Source organism: Phocoena sinus, chromosome 2 (assembly GCF_008692025.1).
Source record: "Phocoena sinus isolate mPhoSin1 chromosome 2, mPhoSin1.pri, whole genome shotgun sequence".
Classification (NCBI taxonomy): Eukaryota; Metazoa; Chordata; class Mammalia; order Artiodactyla; family Phocoenidae; genus Phocoena; species Phocoena sinus.
Window position 1 is genome coordinate 83,493,603 of NC_045764.1, and position 15,624 is coordinate 83,509,226.

The 15,624-nt window shown below is 45.1% G+C and overlaps 1 protein-coding gene across 1 annotated transcript in view; it reads left to right on the forward strand.

Moving 5' to 3' along the window:
* The first annotated feature begins 7,254 nt into the window (after window positions 1-7,254).
* LOC116749060 (aromatase) overlaps window positions 7,255-15,624 on the forward strand; it is a 49,676-nt gene continuing 41,306 nt past the window's right edge. Inside the window, exon 1 of the mRNA XM_032623002.1 lies at window positions 7,255-7,291. The gene's annotated coding sequence lies outside the window, so the exon portion shown is untranslated. The remainder of the gene's footprint in view (window positions 7,292-15,624) is intronic.

Below are 15,624 nucleotides of genomic sequence, written 5' to 3' on the forward strand. Positions count from 1 at the left end.
GCTCTTCAGAGAGAAGCTGTACAGAAACCCTTCTTTCAGGAATGCCCACTTCCAACTCTGCCCTGGTGATACACATGCACTGCCTTACCCAGTAAGTAGCTATTGGTGGAAAGCAGTAACCTTTGAATGCCTGGTTCCATGGGAGCAAAGCTAGGTCTCCCATAAAACTGGGAATGATACTCAGAATTCAGCTGAACTATTTGGGCAACTTTATCATTTCTGGGGCCCTAATTTTCAGGAGGATAGTTCCCACGGTGTAAGAAAATGACTGCTTCCGTATAGCACCAGCGTGGGTATGAAAAGAGCTCTTTGGCAAACTCATTACTCATCCGTCATTACAGAGTCTGTCACCTCCGGGGTGCTTGTCCAAAAGTAATCTCATTACCTACATCCTATCGTAACAAATGCAAGTTTTCCTCTGTATCCCCTGGGGCTGATTTCTTAGGACTACTGATAACAGCTTCCATGTAGATCTTGGCATCACCAGCAGGCAAGTCACAACTTTTGTCTCAACTAAACTTGGGCCCCAGGGACAGTTTTCATCCAGGGGGTGAAGGGTTTCCAAACTTTCAACAGTGGTGTTGATGCCAGTCCTGAGGAGTGGGAACATCAGAATGCCTCCCTCCCCACCCACTTGCAAGCATACAAACTGAAAATTACGTTTATTCTCAAATATTCTGTTAAGATTCCTTTGCGTTACTTTAACTGTTTTTATGGAGACAGGGATTCATTTTTGTGTCCCATGTCATGAGTGACTTTAATGAGAAATGGTAGAAGTCAATTCAGGGGAGCCCACCTGTACAAGGGTCTAGTCCCATACTTCACTTCCATGTCAGGTCAAGAAACCATGTGAGATAAACGAAATTGAGTTATTTGTAGTGAGGTGGATGGACCTAGAGTCTGTCATACAGAGTAAAGTAAGTCAGAAAGAGAAAAACAAATACCGTATGCTAACACATATATATAGAACGTAAAAAAAAAAAAAAAGGGTCTGTAGAACCTAGAGGCAGGACAGGAATAAAGACGCAGATGTAGAGAATGGACTTGAGGACACGGGGAGGGGGAAGGGTAAGCTGGGACGAATTGAGAGAGTGGCATGGATATATATATATATATATATATATATATATATATATATACTACCAAATATAAAATAGATAGCTAGTGGGAAGCAGCCACATAGCACAGGGAGAGCAGCTCAATGCTTTATGACCACCTAGAGGGATGGGAGACGGAGGGTGGGAGGGAGACGCAAGAGGGAGGAGATATGGGGGTATATGTATATGTATATCTGATTCACTTTGTTATACAGCAGAAACAAACATACCATTGTAAAGCAATTATACTCCAATAAAGATGTTTAAAAAAAAAAAAGAAGAAACCATGTGAGAAATTACAGCCCAGCTCTTCCAGAGACCTTCTGCACAGATAATGTCTGCTCCCAATTACTGGAATAATGCTGCATAATTTAGAAAGAGGGAGATTTCCCACTTTTGGTAAGAGCCTTCTCTTCTTAACCATCAGGGTCTTTGTACACACTGTTCCCTCTCCCTAGAATAGGTCCCCCCTTTGCCCTTCTTTCTCCCGGTAAACACCTACTATCTTTAACACTCAGCTTAAGGGGGCACTTGACCTCATCTGGGGTAAACTGAAAGAAGTTTTCTGTTACATAGGACCCAACATGCTTCCTTTGATAAACCTCATCTCATTTTTACACTTACTAGTTCTTTGATAAACCTCCTCTCATTTTTCCACTTACTAGTTCAAGGCCTGCCTTCACTACTGGGTCATGAGATCTAGGTCGACCTGGACCTGTCAGCCATGTTCCTCACGTGCCCATCACCTGGCAGAAGCACAGAAGGCCCTCAGTGAAGGAGTGGAGTATTTGAGAATGTGTCTGGTGCACTGGTGGTGGCATATTAGGACCTTGTAGGGACCCCTTACCTGAGGCTGGAGATGCTTTCTATCTCCCTTTCAAGGGTCACTAGATGGTTCATTTCCGCTTTGCTCCTAAACTCCAGGGGAGTTAGAAGGAGCCTCCAGAAAAATCATGCCTGCCATTTGTATTATATCACTTTATGGTTTATATAGATATTTCATATCTCAAGGCAAGGAAGGTTCTATTATCTCCATTTTACTGGCAAGGAAACTGAAGTCTCAGAGTTGTATAGTAACTTGCCCCAAATCACACAGTACGGGGCAAAACTGTAAAGGGAATTGTTTCCTGCTATGATACAGCTACATTGACAATACAGCATCATAAAAACTGTAACAATGCTATTTATGTCTTACTTCCAAGTTCCAATTGGTCACAGATCATTCAGAGCCTTTTTCAAACTGTCTACCACTTATTAAGGATTCACCCAGTCCCTGTTTGCAAGTTTACCCTGCCTTATAGAAATTTTGATTATTTTATTGGAATTCTCATGCCTGGCCAAAATCTCCCATGTTCTCTGTTCCAACCATTCTCTGAGAAGCCATTTTTATGCACTTGCTTTTCTGCTTGCTTTTCTTTCCTCCATGCCACTGACCTCCATGTCTATACTATGTTTGTTCTTCTGGGTTTCCAAGTATATCTCTTTTCAATATTTATCCCCTGACACTTCCTTTGTTACCATATCCAGCTCTGGACCCCTCCTTAGGTGGTGTCTAGAGCACCTATGACATCAATGATGCTTCTTTAGTGTCACAGGGTGTGGCCTCAGAGCCCCAATGACTGATAAGTTAACTATACTGCATCAGACATTTCATGACCAAACAAGTGATTCTCCTGTGAGCCTAACTGCTCATTTCAATGATAACGCCAAAACATCACTGGAGCCCCTTCTTTAGAACTGCTTTTGGAAATCTGTGACACCTTATTTTTAATATCCTCAGTAAACTTCTGGTTCAAGATGGTGGGTGAAGCACACACTACAGCCTTCCCTTGTCACCCCAAATCTCTGGAATTGATAGATATTTTTAAAATTCACAACTGAATTATAAAACAAGCAGAGGAGCCCTCCTTGGGCCAGAAATTCCGGCAGTATAAAAACTGATGGGATCAACCGATAAAGGAAAGAAATCAAAACACATACAGGAGAGAAGAGTCTCCCTACAAAGCAGGACAAAACCCAATGGGGGTCCTCTCCTGGACAGTGGATAATGAAAGCAGGAGAAAACTGGGGCAACCAGCAGATTGTGAACTGGCCTCAGGAGCTCCTATATATCTTCTTTCCCCTACCAAGCAGCAGCTGAAGTGGGGCTCTGCCCAAAGAAGATTCGGATAGGGAGGGTTGGAGCGGGAGATGCAGGATATGCCCAAGCCCAGAAACCTAACTGCTAAGGTATTCTGACTAGTAGCACGTTCCACTCCTTCCTCACTCTTCCTGAAAACAGATTGGAGTATAATCCGCAGCAGAACATCCAGCTTCTTTCTGTCTTTCCCCAAAAGGTGGCCAAACAGAAGCAGCCAGCTGACTGATAAGGAATTTCAGCCCCAAAAATGAGCACATGATTAAGACTCACCAAACATTTGATGAATGCCAATACCATGGAAGGGAGTTTGTTTCACAAACTGTAAGTAAAAGATGAGTTTATACCCAGGGAAAGAGACTTAATGATCTAGGGCTCTAGAATATGCTGAACTGATAGCGTCAGAGACACCAACAGATATTGCATCCATAAAAAACTAACAGATAATGGACATTAATACTTTGATTTTTGAGATATAAATCTGAATGAATGGACTGAAAAGCCAAATAGATAACAGTTTAAGTGATGGCTGGGAGATTCAGTCAAGGAATTATCTTAGAATGTGGCACAAAGTGATAAAAGAGATGGGAAATATAAAAGAGCAGGTAAGAAACATGAAGGATAGATCTGTAAGACCCAATACTTGTCTAACTGGTGATCCAGAAAGCAAAAATAGTTAGAATGGAGGTAAGGCAGTATTCAAAGAAATATTAGCGGGGGCTTCCCTGGTGGTGCAGTGGTTGAGAGTCCGCCTGCCGATGCAGGGGACACGGGTTCGTGCCCCGGTCCAGGAAGATCTCACATGCTGCGGAGCGTCTAGGCCCGTGAGCCATGGCCACTGAGCCTGCGCGTCCGGAGCCTGTGCTCCACAACGGTAGAGGCCACAACAGTGAGAGGCCCGCATACCGAAAAAAAAAAAAAAATATTAGCGAAGAATGTCCCAGAATTGAAGAGGACCTCCTAAATTCTCAGCAGTATAAAGAGGTCACATACAGGTATCTCAGCGGGGCCAATTCTTCACGCATTGAAGATGGACTTGATTCGGGAAGCACAAAAAAGCCATTTGAAGCCAAGTGTGGTGGAAAAGTTGATCAAACTCAGTTCTTATTGACGATGAGATGTAAGTTAAATTAGATATAAATTTAAAATATTGTTGCAAGGCTCATAAATTAGTTCTGAAGATGCTTGCCTCTACTATTAGCACCCACACAGATAGTTTAGCTAGTAGAATTTCCTGTTTTCTCAAAACTGCCTCTAGTTTCCTGGTATAAGGGTACACATATGCTACTTCCTAGCATAAGAGTATGTAAACAAATTAGAAGCCAGGGAGTCAAGTAAGAGAGCAATGTATCCTCTCATGTATCCTCTCTCATCATCCCCACCCCTACTTTCAGTTCTACCAGTGGATATTAATGCTTCCCAACATGAATCCATCTTCTTTGGTCTCGTTATCTCCAACCACCTCACTCAGTCCTACCTCCAAGCATTGCCAAAGCCCTCTCTTCTGCTCATCATCAAAATCCTAACCACATTTCAAGGCTCAGAACAAGTCCCACCTTTCATACAAAGGCTTGTTTGGCCACATCTCTATGCCAGTATCTCATCATGCTTGTGACGATATCAGGCTTATTAGTTTTTCCTGCTCCTAGCCTGTAGGCTCCCCCAGAGCAGAAAGAGTGCCAGACATGTCTTTTGTGACCTCCGCAGAACTGCTCCAGGTGCCTGTTAAAATGAGAATACCCCCAGGAGAGAAAACAAGCGGAAGGATTAGCCCCCAGAAACTATTTTGGTGAGATGATTTCCTCTGACTGGGGAGAACGAAGTGGGTGGATAGGAAATGTGGGGAAATAACACAGAAAAGAAGTGTGGGTGAAGAGGGGCCCTAGAGTTGTGTTCATGCCACCTCAGCATCTCACATGATCCCCAATTACTCTATGACACCAGGGTCACAGAATCGCTGACCTCTAGACCACCAAGGGAGCTTAGAGACTACCCCATTTCCCGGATCCTCTGAGTACCCAAGAGAGGTGCGGTGACCTGCCAGCAAGCACACATTTCTTCAGTGACCCTCAAGGACACTACCCTAGTCCAGAGCCTCTGCTCTTACCCGCTATTCCCAGGACTGTCCCTTATTAACCTATGCTCTTGTTGGAGACTGAAGACTAATAGCAATAATGACGTTTATTGAAATCTTACTGTGTGCTTCATATAGCTACTCTGATAAGGCCTCAACATGCTTTAACTCATTTCCTCCTCATAGTTACCCCATATCAAGAAACACTTTTAGTTTCACAATTTTTCTGATGAAGAAACTGAGGCAGAGCTGTAGCAGTAAATGCACATAGTGACAGGGAGTCCATCTGAACCCAGGAAAGCAAATGGCATGGACAAGCATGCAGAAGGACCTTTGAGTTTCCCCTGTCAATTCTCTTCTCATTCACTCAACCTGCAATGCCTTTCCCTCAACTTGACGTCTTGTAAAATAATAATCCTCCTTCAAGGCCTGCTCATTAGGCCATACCCAACCTTCCCAGGATAAGTTTCTCCTCTGTCCTGTCATTGTTTATGCCTCTGTTTGAATACCTGTAATCTGACTTATATTAATAGTAATATAGGTGACTCTGTCGGGTCCAAATTAACTCCTTGCGGGCAAGGGCCTCATTTTGTTCATTGCTATATTCCTAGAGCCTAGAACACTGGCTAGGTCACTGCAGATACTACATTTTGGAAGTGAATACAGTAGTCTGCACATGCACTTGCTCTCCATGAGATGGGCTCCTCCGTGGCAGAAGCCCAGAGACCCCACGAGTCTTGATGCCCACTGAGGCTAAGTGCAGCCATGGATAGTGCCAATGTGAAGTGGGCCACAGATGGGATTTCAGGGATCAGACATGTCCCCCATTCTCCCCGTAAATATTTCTCACTGGCTGCATAATCTACCACCATATCATCAAGGCTTCATCTGTAGATTTGGGGTCCAGGTGAAAAGTTAAATGCCCAAAGGAAAGTTCATTCACTTGCAACCTGGAAATCATACTCTACTGGTCAGTGAAGGTGGTTTTGATCTGGAAAGAGCCTCTGGAACATTGGGAACCTGAGGTGCAAGGTGGATGAAGGAACCTGACTTAGGAGTTGTTAATTTTAAGTCTGTGAATGGGCTGCAGTGGGTCCAGAACCCAGTATTGTATTCAAAGCATACTGATTACTGAGTGTGTTTCTCCACAGCTTTCATTAGATTCTCAGAATGTGTCTGGGGCTCTAAAGAGAATGAGAAGAGCTAGAGAAGATGGCCGTTTGCACCTCACGTTCCCTGACATCGCAGATCAGCTCAGGGCACCTGGGCCTACAGATGCCACTGGCTGGCCAAAGGCAACGGTGCTGAAGGAAAGAACCAAGAAAGGTGAAGAGGGCAAAGGCATTGGGGAGGGCTATGAAGGGAAGCTAAGACAAAGGGTAGGAACGTTGGGCATCAGATACACAGCTAGAAGAGGTCATGTGGCCCAATACCCTTGTTTTACAGATAAAGAAAGGAGTTCCAGAGAGGTTAAGTAACCCCAGCATTTGGGGTGAGCTGGTGGCTCCCTTGCCAGAGATTGGCCCTGCTCTAGGCCATCTCTGTGGCCTCACAGTTTGTTCATTAAACAACAGATAAGCTCACAAGGAGAGGCCAGTATTGCTGCTGTTATCTGGCTCTTTCGGTGGCAGCTGCAGGCCTTTTCATTGCTGGAATTCGGCATTTGGAATCAGAGATAGGGTAGGGAAAACATTCCTCTGGGTACATGTGAACACATCATTCTTTGATGACCCCAGGCCTAAAAAGTTTAACTTGCCAACCACTCATTCATTCACTTCACCAACATTTACTGAGCGCTTACTAGGTACAGGCACTCATGGTAGCCTCCTTGGGGGCCCCAGAGAGGAGTGAGATGTGAGGTTTTGCCTTGGAGGAACTTGTGCTGTGGTAATTATGAAAGGACGTCCCACTGCAGAGGCAGCTGGGGCTTCTGTGCAGGAGGTGGGTTTGTTGCTGCCCTTAGAAGGACTTAATGACATCCAGGTAGGTGAGCCAAAGCAAGGTCACTTGGGACCTCGGTGTGGTAAATCTTGGATACCAAGGCTCAGGTATGGCTCTGAATCTCACCATAAGAAAGAGGTTCCGTGGCCTCTCTCACTGGTGGTATTGGGGTTGCCCTGAGTAGCCCCACTTGAGAACCTCCCACTGTTGCCCCCAGAGTCATGAAGTCACATAACTCCATGTGCCAGAGAGACTTTGAAGGCTGAAGAAAAACTGGTGCCCAGTTCCAGGGGTTTCACTTTCACCCTCATCTCAGTGTCCTGAGGTAGAGAGAATTCACATCCTCAACCAGGGCTCAGGGAGGCTTTGGCTCACAGGGCTGTTTAACCACAGAGCCGAGACTTGAACTCAGGTCCATGACCCAAAATCCTGTTGCTGTGAAACTGTCACTTCTGCCTTTTCTCACCTCAGGTTAAAAGCCAAAATTGTACTGAAAAATCCCACTACTGATACCCTCTGATGCCAGACAACATGTAAGATCTTGTACAAATGAGCTGAAAAGTGAAGTGGTAGGAAATCTCTTAGAGAAATGACTGCTGCTGTGGGAACGATACCCAGCCTGGGTATCATTTCTGCCTCTCCATGAGACAGGCTCAGCCTGCTAGTGAGAAAAAGTATGGTTTGGATGTCAGGCAGCTCCTGTACAATAGGCTCTGAAGGCCCCATGGCGGGCCTCTGGTCTTTCAACATCCCCTCCCCTTGTCTCATGGCCTGAAAGGGCCATGATCTAGAAGGCTTTTCCAGCGGTCACTGCTGATTATACCTGAAAACAAACTCTCTTGGGACAGAATATCAGATACAGCCCATTGGGAAGACAACGGATTAGGTATCTGAGGGACAAGAGGGCACCCTCAGAGGGGCAAAGGTGAAAGCTGAAGTAAAAGAGCAGCCAAGGCCTGCTGGTGGTTGGCCAGTAAGCAACTGTGAAGAAAAGCTCATTTCCACAGACATGCACTGAAGTCATGGGACCTCAAAGATGAGTAAGAAAGCCCCAGTCCTGCCTGATGCCCAAGAGCTTTGGGCCTGTGTGCTCACGTGAAATGTGGATTTTGGCAGCCTGTGCATTTACCGGAGAGGGAAACTTGCCTTTCATGCACCATTAATAGTCTTCTCTATGTGTTTGGAAAGCTAGTGGCTGAGGTTTCCCACTGGTGCCCTAAAGGGGAGTCCAGGCCAACCACATAATGTTTACCCCACCAGATTTCCCTTGTTGGTTTCTACAAGCTCTCCTGCTCCAGAATAAGAAATTCCCAGGGACTCACTTGGAAGTGTGTTGGGAAAAATGACTAAACCACCAGTGTCATGACCCCAATGCCAGGGCATGGAAGTCAGATAGCAGAATGTGCACACGGTAAACCTTTCCCACTTTTAAGTGACCACTGGCATGTTACCTTACTTCCCCAGATCTCATGTGGTTGGTTCCATTTTCAAGTGAGAGAACTGTACTACTGGAAGATCTTGGAGATTTTTTCCAGCTCTGACAACCTGTGTTTCCACAATGTAGGAGTTCATGGGCAGTTCTGCCTGTCACCTCAGAGACCTGTGGTCCTCACATGATGTCCTGGCTTCCAGAACCTTCCTCGGAACTTTCCCTACATTCATGCCTGAATGTAGTACCTTGCTCAGACAGGGTCCTTAATAAATGTTTGTTTAATGAAAGTCTCCACAACTCTGAGTTATAGAGTGACTTGGCAGTCGAAAGCAAGAGTATCCCAGGACCCATGTCAAAGGGAAAGCAGGAGGGGTATTTACGCCAGGGAAGAGAAGGCTCAAGGAAGGAAAGGAAAAAGCAGACCTCTCCTGGGAGGCTTGCGGGGCAGAACCAGCAGAGCTGGGGTGACATGGGGGAGACATGAGAACTCCTAGATACGATGCCTGTGGTTCAGTGAGGAGTCAGAGTTTGGGTAAAGAGAGCCAAGAAATAAGGCTGACTAAGGATAAATCTGGAAGCCTTGCAGTAACTGGAAGCAAAAAAAGGGTTTTTAACAGGGAATTGATGTAATGAAAACTGAGTTAGAAAACAATCTGGCAGCAGTGTGCAGGATGAACTGAAAGGGAAGGTCTGAGAGGAAGAACATCAGAGAGGTTACAATGGGGAACAAAATCTGGACAGAGGTGGAAACAGTACAAACTCAGGCAACAGGTTTGTACCGAGCATATGCAAAGGCCTGGACACTGTTCTAGGAGTGGGATACAGTTGTGAAGGAGGTAGACCCAGATCCCCAGCCTTGGGAAACTCATCTTCCAGGAGAGGAAAGAGTAGGAAGGAGATGACTTTTAAGAATTAATGCCTCATTTTATTAGGTAAGGGATTTGAGGAAACATACACATCCAACTCAGAAGGATAAATATAAACGATTTAATCTATTCTCTTTAACATCCCTTTAGATGAAACAATGAATTGTGTAGGGCTGATCCTATAAAGTCACTCATAGTCAGCTTAAGGCCTGACACCAGAGCATGACTAGGCACAGGCAGCTGCAGAAAGGACTCCCACACCAGGTCCAAGCGTGCAGCTCCTTGAAGTTTGTGGCACTTGATTCAGATAATTAGTAATGGCTGCGAATGGGCTGGAGTCTGGATTGGGCCCATGGAGAGGTGTTTTGTTTGGCATCATACCTGAAACTTTGAGAGGAGTTCTGGGCTCTATAACGCCTACCCATCTCCACAGCTGTGTCACCCGTGTAGCCCTTAAAGTCAGTAAACCTTGGGAATGCCAAGAGTGGAATGAGGGTCCACCAGGAATCCCCAATTTGGGGGGAGTTTTCCCAACAGGGGCTTTTGAAAACAATTGGGTATTAGAGATTTCGAGGTAAGTTTTGGAAAAACTCTAGAAGGCAGATTATGGATTTGTCTTCAACTGTCCACTGAGAATAGTCTTTGATCATTAATGGAGCAGAGGGTAGGGTTATGGTCCATTACAAAAATTAAGATATGGGCCTGAAGGTAAAGGAAAATCTTGTTCAGAGACAAGACATTTTTAGGGAATATCCCTAGAACTTTGTGATGACATTTTTAAAAATTAATTTATTTTATTTATATTTGGTTGCGTTTGGGTCTTCGTTGCTGTGCGTGGGCTTTTCTCTAGTTGTGGCGAGTGGGGGCTACTCTTTGTTGCGGTGCACGGGCTTCTCATTGCGGTGGCTTCTCTTGTTGAGGAGCACAGGCTCTAGGCGCACGGGGTTTAGGAGTTGTGGCACACAGGCTTTAGGAGTTGTGGCACACGGGCTCAGTAGTTGTGGTGCACGGGCTTTGTTGCTCCGTGGCATGTGGGATCTTCCCAGACCAGGGCTCGAACCCGTGTCCCCTACATTGGCAGGCGGATTCTTAACCACTGTGCCACCAGGGAAGTCCTATGATGACATATTTAGGCTGGGACAGCGGGTGAATATTCCTAGGGGGTAGGAAAGTAAGGGGAAGGGGTAAGCAAAACAACAACAACAACAACAAAAACCCAATATTTTGAAGTTGAATGACTGGGAAAATGATGCATGAGAAGGTTGGGGTGGGAGGAGGAGGTTAGGAGGAAGTCAATGGTTTTGGTTTTAACCATAAGTGTGGAGTGATGGTGAGGAATCTAAGTGCTGATGTTCATAGGTACTTGAGATATGGAGTTAAAGAAAGAGGATTGGGCCAAGAAGGGAATTGGGGGTGGGGCACCCACACAGCAGCAAGAGCTGAAGTCAGGAAAAGAAACGAGTTCTCAAAAGGAGTATGAAGCAGAGGGCTAAGCTCTTAGGCTGGGAAATTCTCAGGGTTCAGGGACTGCAGGGGAGGTAGGAACAGGTACAGAGGAATAAGAAGGAGCAATGGGAGAAAAGGAAAAGCCTACCACATCAGCCACGGGCAAACCGATACAAGAAGGAGAAATGGCCAAATGGGTCCAAAGCCACAGACTGAGATCAGAAGAACAAAGATGGAGGGGGAAAAAGTATGGATTAAGAGGTGGGAAGGTTGCATGTAACCTCTGAGGGACTGGTATCATGAGTGTAGTGAAAGCAGAAACCAGAAATTAAGAGACAATGGGTATAAAGGAAATGGTAACAGTAGGCATGGGTTACTTATCTGGAAGAAAAAGAAGTTAACCTGCAAAGAGGAGAGGAGGAAGCCAGAGATACAGAAGGAAAATGAGGAGAGGCCTGTATCATGGCAGCCAGGAAAGGAACCAGGCATGTAGTGAGGGGAAGCAGAAAGTGGTTTGGGTTAAAAGAATGGGCTTTCAGCTCCCACAGATTGGTGCTCACCTCCCACTTTACCACGTGCTTTGACATGCTGAGGCTCAGTTTCCTCATCTGTAAAATGGAGGTATAATGTATTGAACTCATTCCAGAAGGTCATTGTGATGACTGAGCCCTAATGCATGTAGAGCACTTGGTGAAACATTCCAGGTGAGAGTGAAACTGATGCTACAGGCATCAGGTCTTGGCCACACTCTTCAAGGGACTGCTGACACCACATCCAGGTTGTTTGTTCCCCTTGTAAAACAGCAGTAACAGTTGTCATAATATTTTTTAAAAAAGAAAAAATTACTTTTTGGAGATTTGTGCCTTTTGGACATTCTCCATCTTCTACCTTCCTCTCTGTCTCTATTATTGTAGCATCCCAGCCATGCCTCCTTGTTCATTAGAGATGCTGGCACTTAGCCATGATCAGCCTCTTCTGGTCTCCTGATAGCTCTTGGGCCAATCCTCCCCAGCTTTCTTTGTAAACTCACCTTTTCTTACAAGATTTATCCTCCTCTATTCTGTCATCAAATTTTGGTGTCCCTTAAGACACCCTTCTCAGTCTATACAGTCTCCATAGCTCATATGTCAGCTCAGACACCTCCCCTGAATTATAGACCGTATATCACCACTTTGATGTTCCAACAATTCCTCCAGCTCAAAATTTCCAAAATCTAAAAGAATTCTCCACACCTCAAAACTGGTCCAGGCTCAGAGAATGGCACACCACCCTTCTAGGTACACAGTCTGGAAACTTAGGAAATATACTTAACACTTTCCTCTCCCTTATATCATTAGATTTAAATCATGAGAGTCATGCCAACTTAGTGAACCTATTTGTCTCTATTTCGACCTCCTAAGACCATGGTGACTCCCTCTCTTACCTGAAAAACTATGGAAGCCTCCCAGCTGCTCTCCTTCACCCACTCCAATACCCCTCCCTCCATCGTATTCTTCCCACTGCAGCCAAAGTGATTCAAATTTTTAAAATGTAGATATGACTTTGCTGATCCCCTGCTTAAAGCCCTTCACTGGCTTCTCACTTCTTTTAGGACAAATCCTAACTTTTCTAATGCACCTGCAAAGCTCTGCAGAGGTGTCCCCTGTCGCCATCACAAGCCCCAATACACCTCATACTGCCCCTGCTCTCTGGGGCCCAGGTCACCAGCTTTCTTCCTGTTCCTTGCTGACCCTTCTTTCTGCTTCGCATCATGCTCACCCTCCCCCTGCTCCCATCCGTCCCAGGCTACCAGTTCCATTCCCCAGCCCCTCCCTGGGACAGGACACTGCAGCCACAGGCCTCCCTGCCCCCAACTGGATGTTCTCACTCACTTGGGGAAACATTCAGTAAAGATCTGTAACTCCTCCTCCAAGACCCTGTCTGTTAGCCCCTGGGGGCTGATCACATCTGTCTTGTTCCTTGCGAGAGCCCCAGGAGGCAGCCCCCTGTCTGTGGGGACCCAAATCAGAAAGTGTGGCAGGGAGAACCAAGGTGGCTGGGTCACATTCCTCTGGGAGTGGGGGCAAGAAAGAGAGATGGACCAGGTGTACTGGAGAGAATGAGAAGAAGGGCAGGCTTGGCACCCGGCCCTCAGACCCTGCTGGATAGGTCGCCTCCATGCTGCAAGGTAGGATTTGGTAGGGTCTGGCCAAGCCGGGCAGCACTTCTGCAAGGTGAGGGCCTGCCTTCCCACCCTGGGAGAGGGTCAGGGCTGTATCAGGGCATCTGGGAGCCCCTTTTGGTACTGCAAGGCCCAGAGTACATCCTGACCCCAAAGCACTGGGATACCCAGTTTCTGCTGTGCCCCCAGCGGACTTTGCCCTGGCTCAGACTGGGGACTCTGGCCTGGCATTTCCTTATCCTGAGGTTGTGGGGCATTAAGGTGTCAGGATATCTGTGGTACACATAGCATGGGAGCAGAGGCCTGGTTCATCTGGAGGCCAAAGCCCCTGCTTAGGGCCAGGCACCTAGCGTGGGATGCCCCAGTGAATGAGACCACTTTGCAAACAAATGCCTGGAAAGCCAGGTATTTGAGATGGCTTTTGAAGGCCTGTGGCACTTTAGGGCCACATGTGTGTATATGTATGTTTGAGGGTGAGGGGAGGGTATTCCTGACACAGGGGATATATAAGTAACCTCTCTGAAGTTCTAGGACCTTCCTCCATTCCTGTACCACACCTCAAAGGCCTATGTTCAACCTGTCTGTGTGACCCATTGGAATGTTCTACTGGACAGGAAAACCAATGTGAAAGGAGGAGAGAATCTTTAAGGATCTCTCCAGCTGTGCATTCAGAGATCTGAAAATCTAACTCCTTTAAAGGGAGTCATTCTGAATAGCCTGGAAATGAACATAAATGACTGAAAAGTCCCTGAATGTTGAGACCAAATGAATCCCATAACAGGCACCAAATGGCATGATTCAGAGCACGGGCTCTGGAGACAGACTCCGTGGATTCCAATCCCATCTCCACGACAAACAAGCTCGGTGCCCAAGGGCAAAATATGTACCCACACTCCAGTTTCCTCATTTGTAAAATGGGTACCATCATACTTAGCTCACAGGGTTGTTTTGAGGATGAATGACTTAATATTTGTAAAGTGCTGGGAACAATGTCTGACACACAGCAAATGCTATGTAAGCGTTAAAAAAAAAATTCTTTTTGGTCTTTAAATACTGCTCTTTTAGGCATCTTTATGACATACTTTTGAGCAAGATGAGGAACCAGGCTTCTTTGCCCCATCAAACTTTTCGAAATACAGGCAGTGCTAACTTTGCACAGTAGTGCAGGACAGTAAAAATGACCATGCAAACTGAAACTATGCAAGGTAATCTTAAAAATCAAGAAAAAAAATACAACTGTACTGTGACCTTTAAAAATTTTGTTGAAACATGAAAAACTCTCTTAGTATAGGTTTTAAGCGTATATGGAAGTGAAAAAAATAGTAAAACCAATATTTTAATACACTGTAATTTAAAACATTAGAAACATTGCAATTCTTAGTGTTTTTTTTTTTTCTTTGTAAAAAAAACTCAGCTAGAGTATTTGAACAGTTCTTGCTGCCTTCTTTTTGTAGAACTTAGAACACTGAGGGAATGTCTTTTCTATGCCTTGGTGAACTGTCATACTCCTTTATAAAGTTGCATCAGCTTCCAACATTTTATACTTTGTGCTTTCAACATTGTAACATCTCTCTGAGAGTTTGTTAAACGTGAAGTTTTTGCCCGCATCACTTCCTCTAGGATATCTTCCTCCTTTTTGTCACAACCACTTTCTTCACCTAAGCTTTTAACACTGGTTTCAGGTTTCATCAATATAAACAGAAACAGTGAGGGTCCTGACTGGCAGAAAGTCACAAGGAGCTTACTCAGAATGACGTAGAATTCCACTCTGGAAATTCAAAACCTAAAAACTCAACCTGTTCAAAGAAGCTGTTCATTAGCAAAGGAACCAGATGATAGCAGACACATTGCTGACATTTCAGTCTCAACTTATATATATTTAAAAAAAGAAAAAAACTGCCCAACATATGTGCAGGCAGTTTTAGTGCCTTGCACTTAACTGTTAATGATTATTTAAATGGTAGAATAATAGGATGAATCAATAGAATGAATCAAGCAACTGAATGAATTCAACTATGTCATGAAATTTCTGTACTTGCCAGAAATGGATCTTTGATTGTGTATCTAAGATCTCATATAAATCAGAAGAGAAATGTAATTATATATTCTTCAGGAACCTGATGAAAGTTACGGTTTCTTTCCCCCATAAAAGTGCAGCTGAGCAGATACAACATTTTACGCAGCATTTCAGGGAGTTCACAGAGCCCCCGAAATCCACTTAGAAGTCCTGGTTAAGAATCTAGAACTCTATTACTACATAAAACCCAGCCAAAGTCTGTTGCAGAGACATTGCAAGTCTTGGGAACTTAGAGCACTTTCCAAGAGAAGGTAATCCTTGGAGTGGTCACCTGGGACCAGGAACTGAATGGAATGGTTGCTCTTTCCTTTACACAAGGCTATTCGTTCTAAGTCTCTTCAACAAACCACCATCCCTGAAACTCTCTTCTGAGAGTATAGGTATTGGAAAACT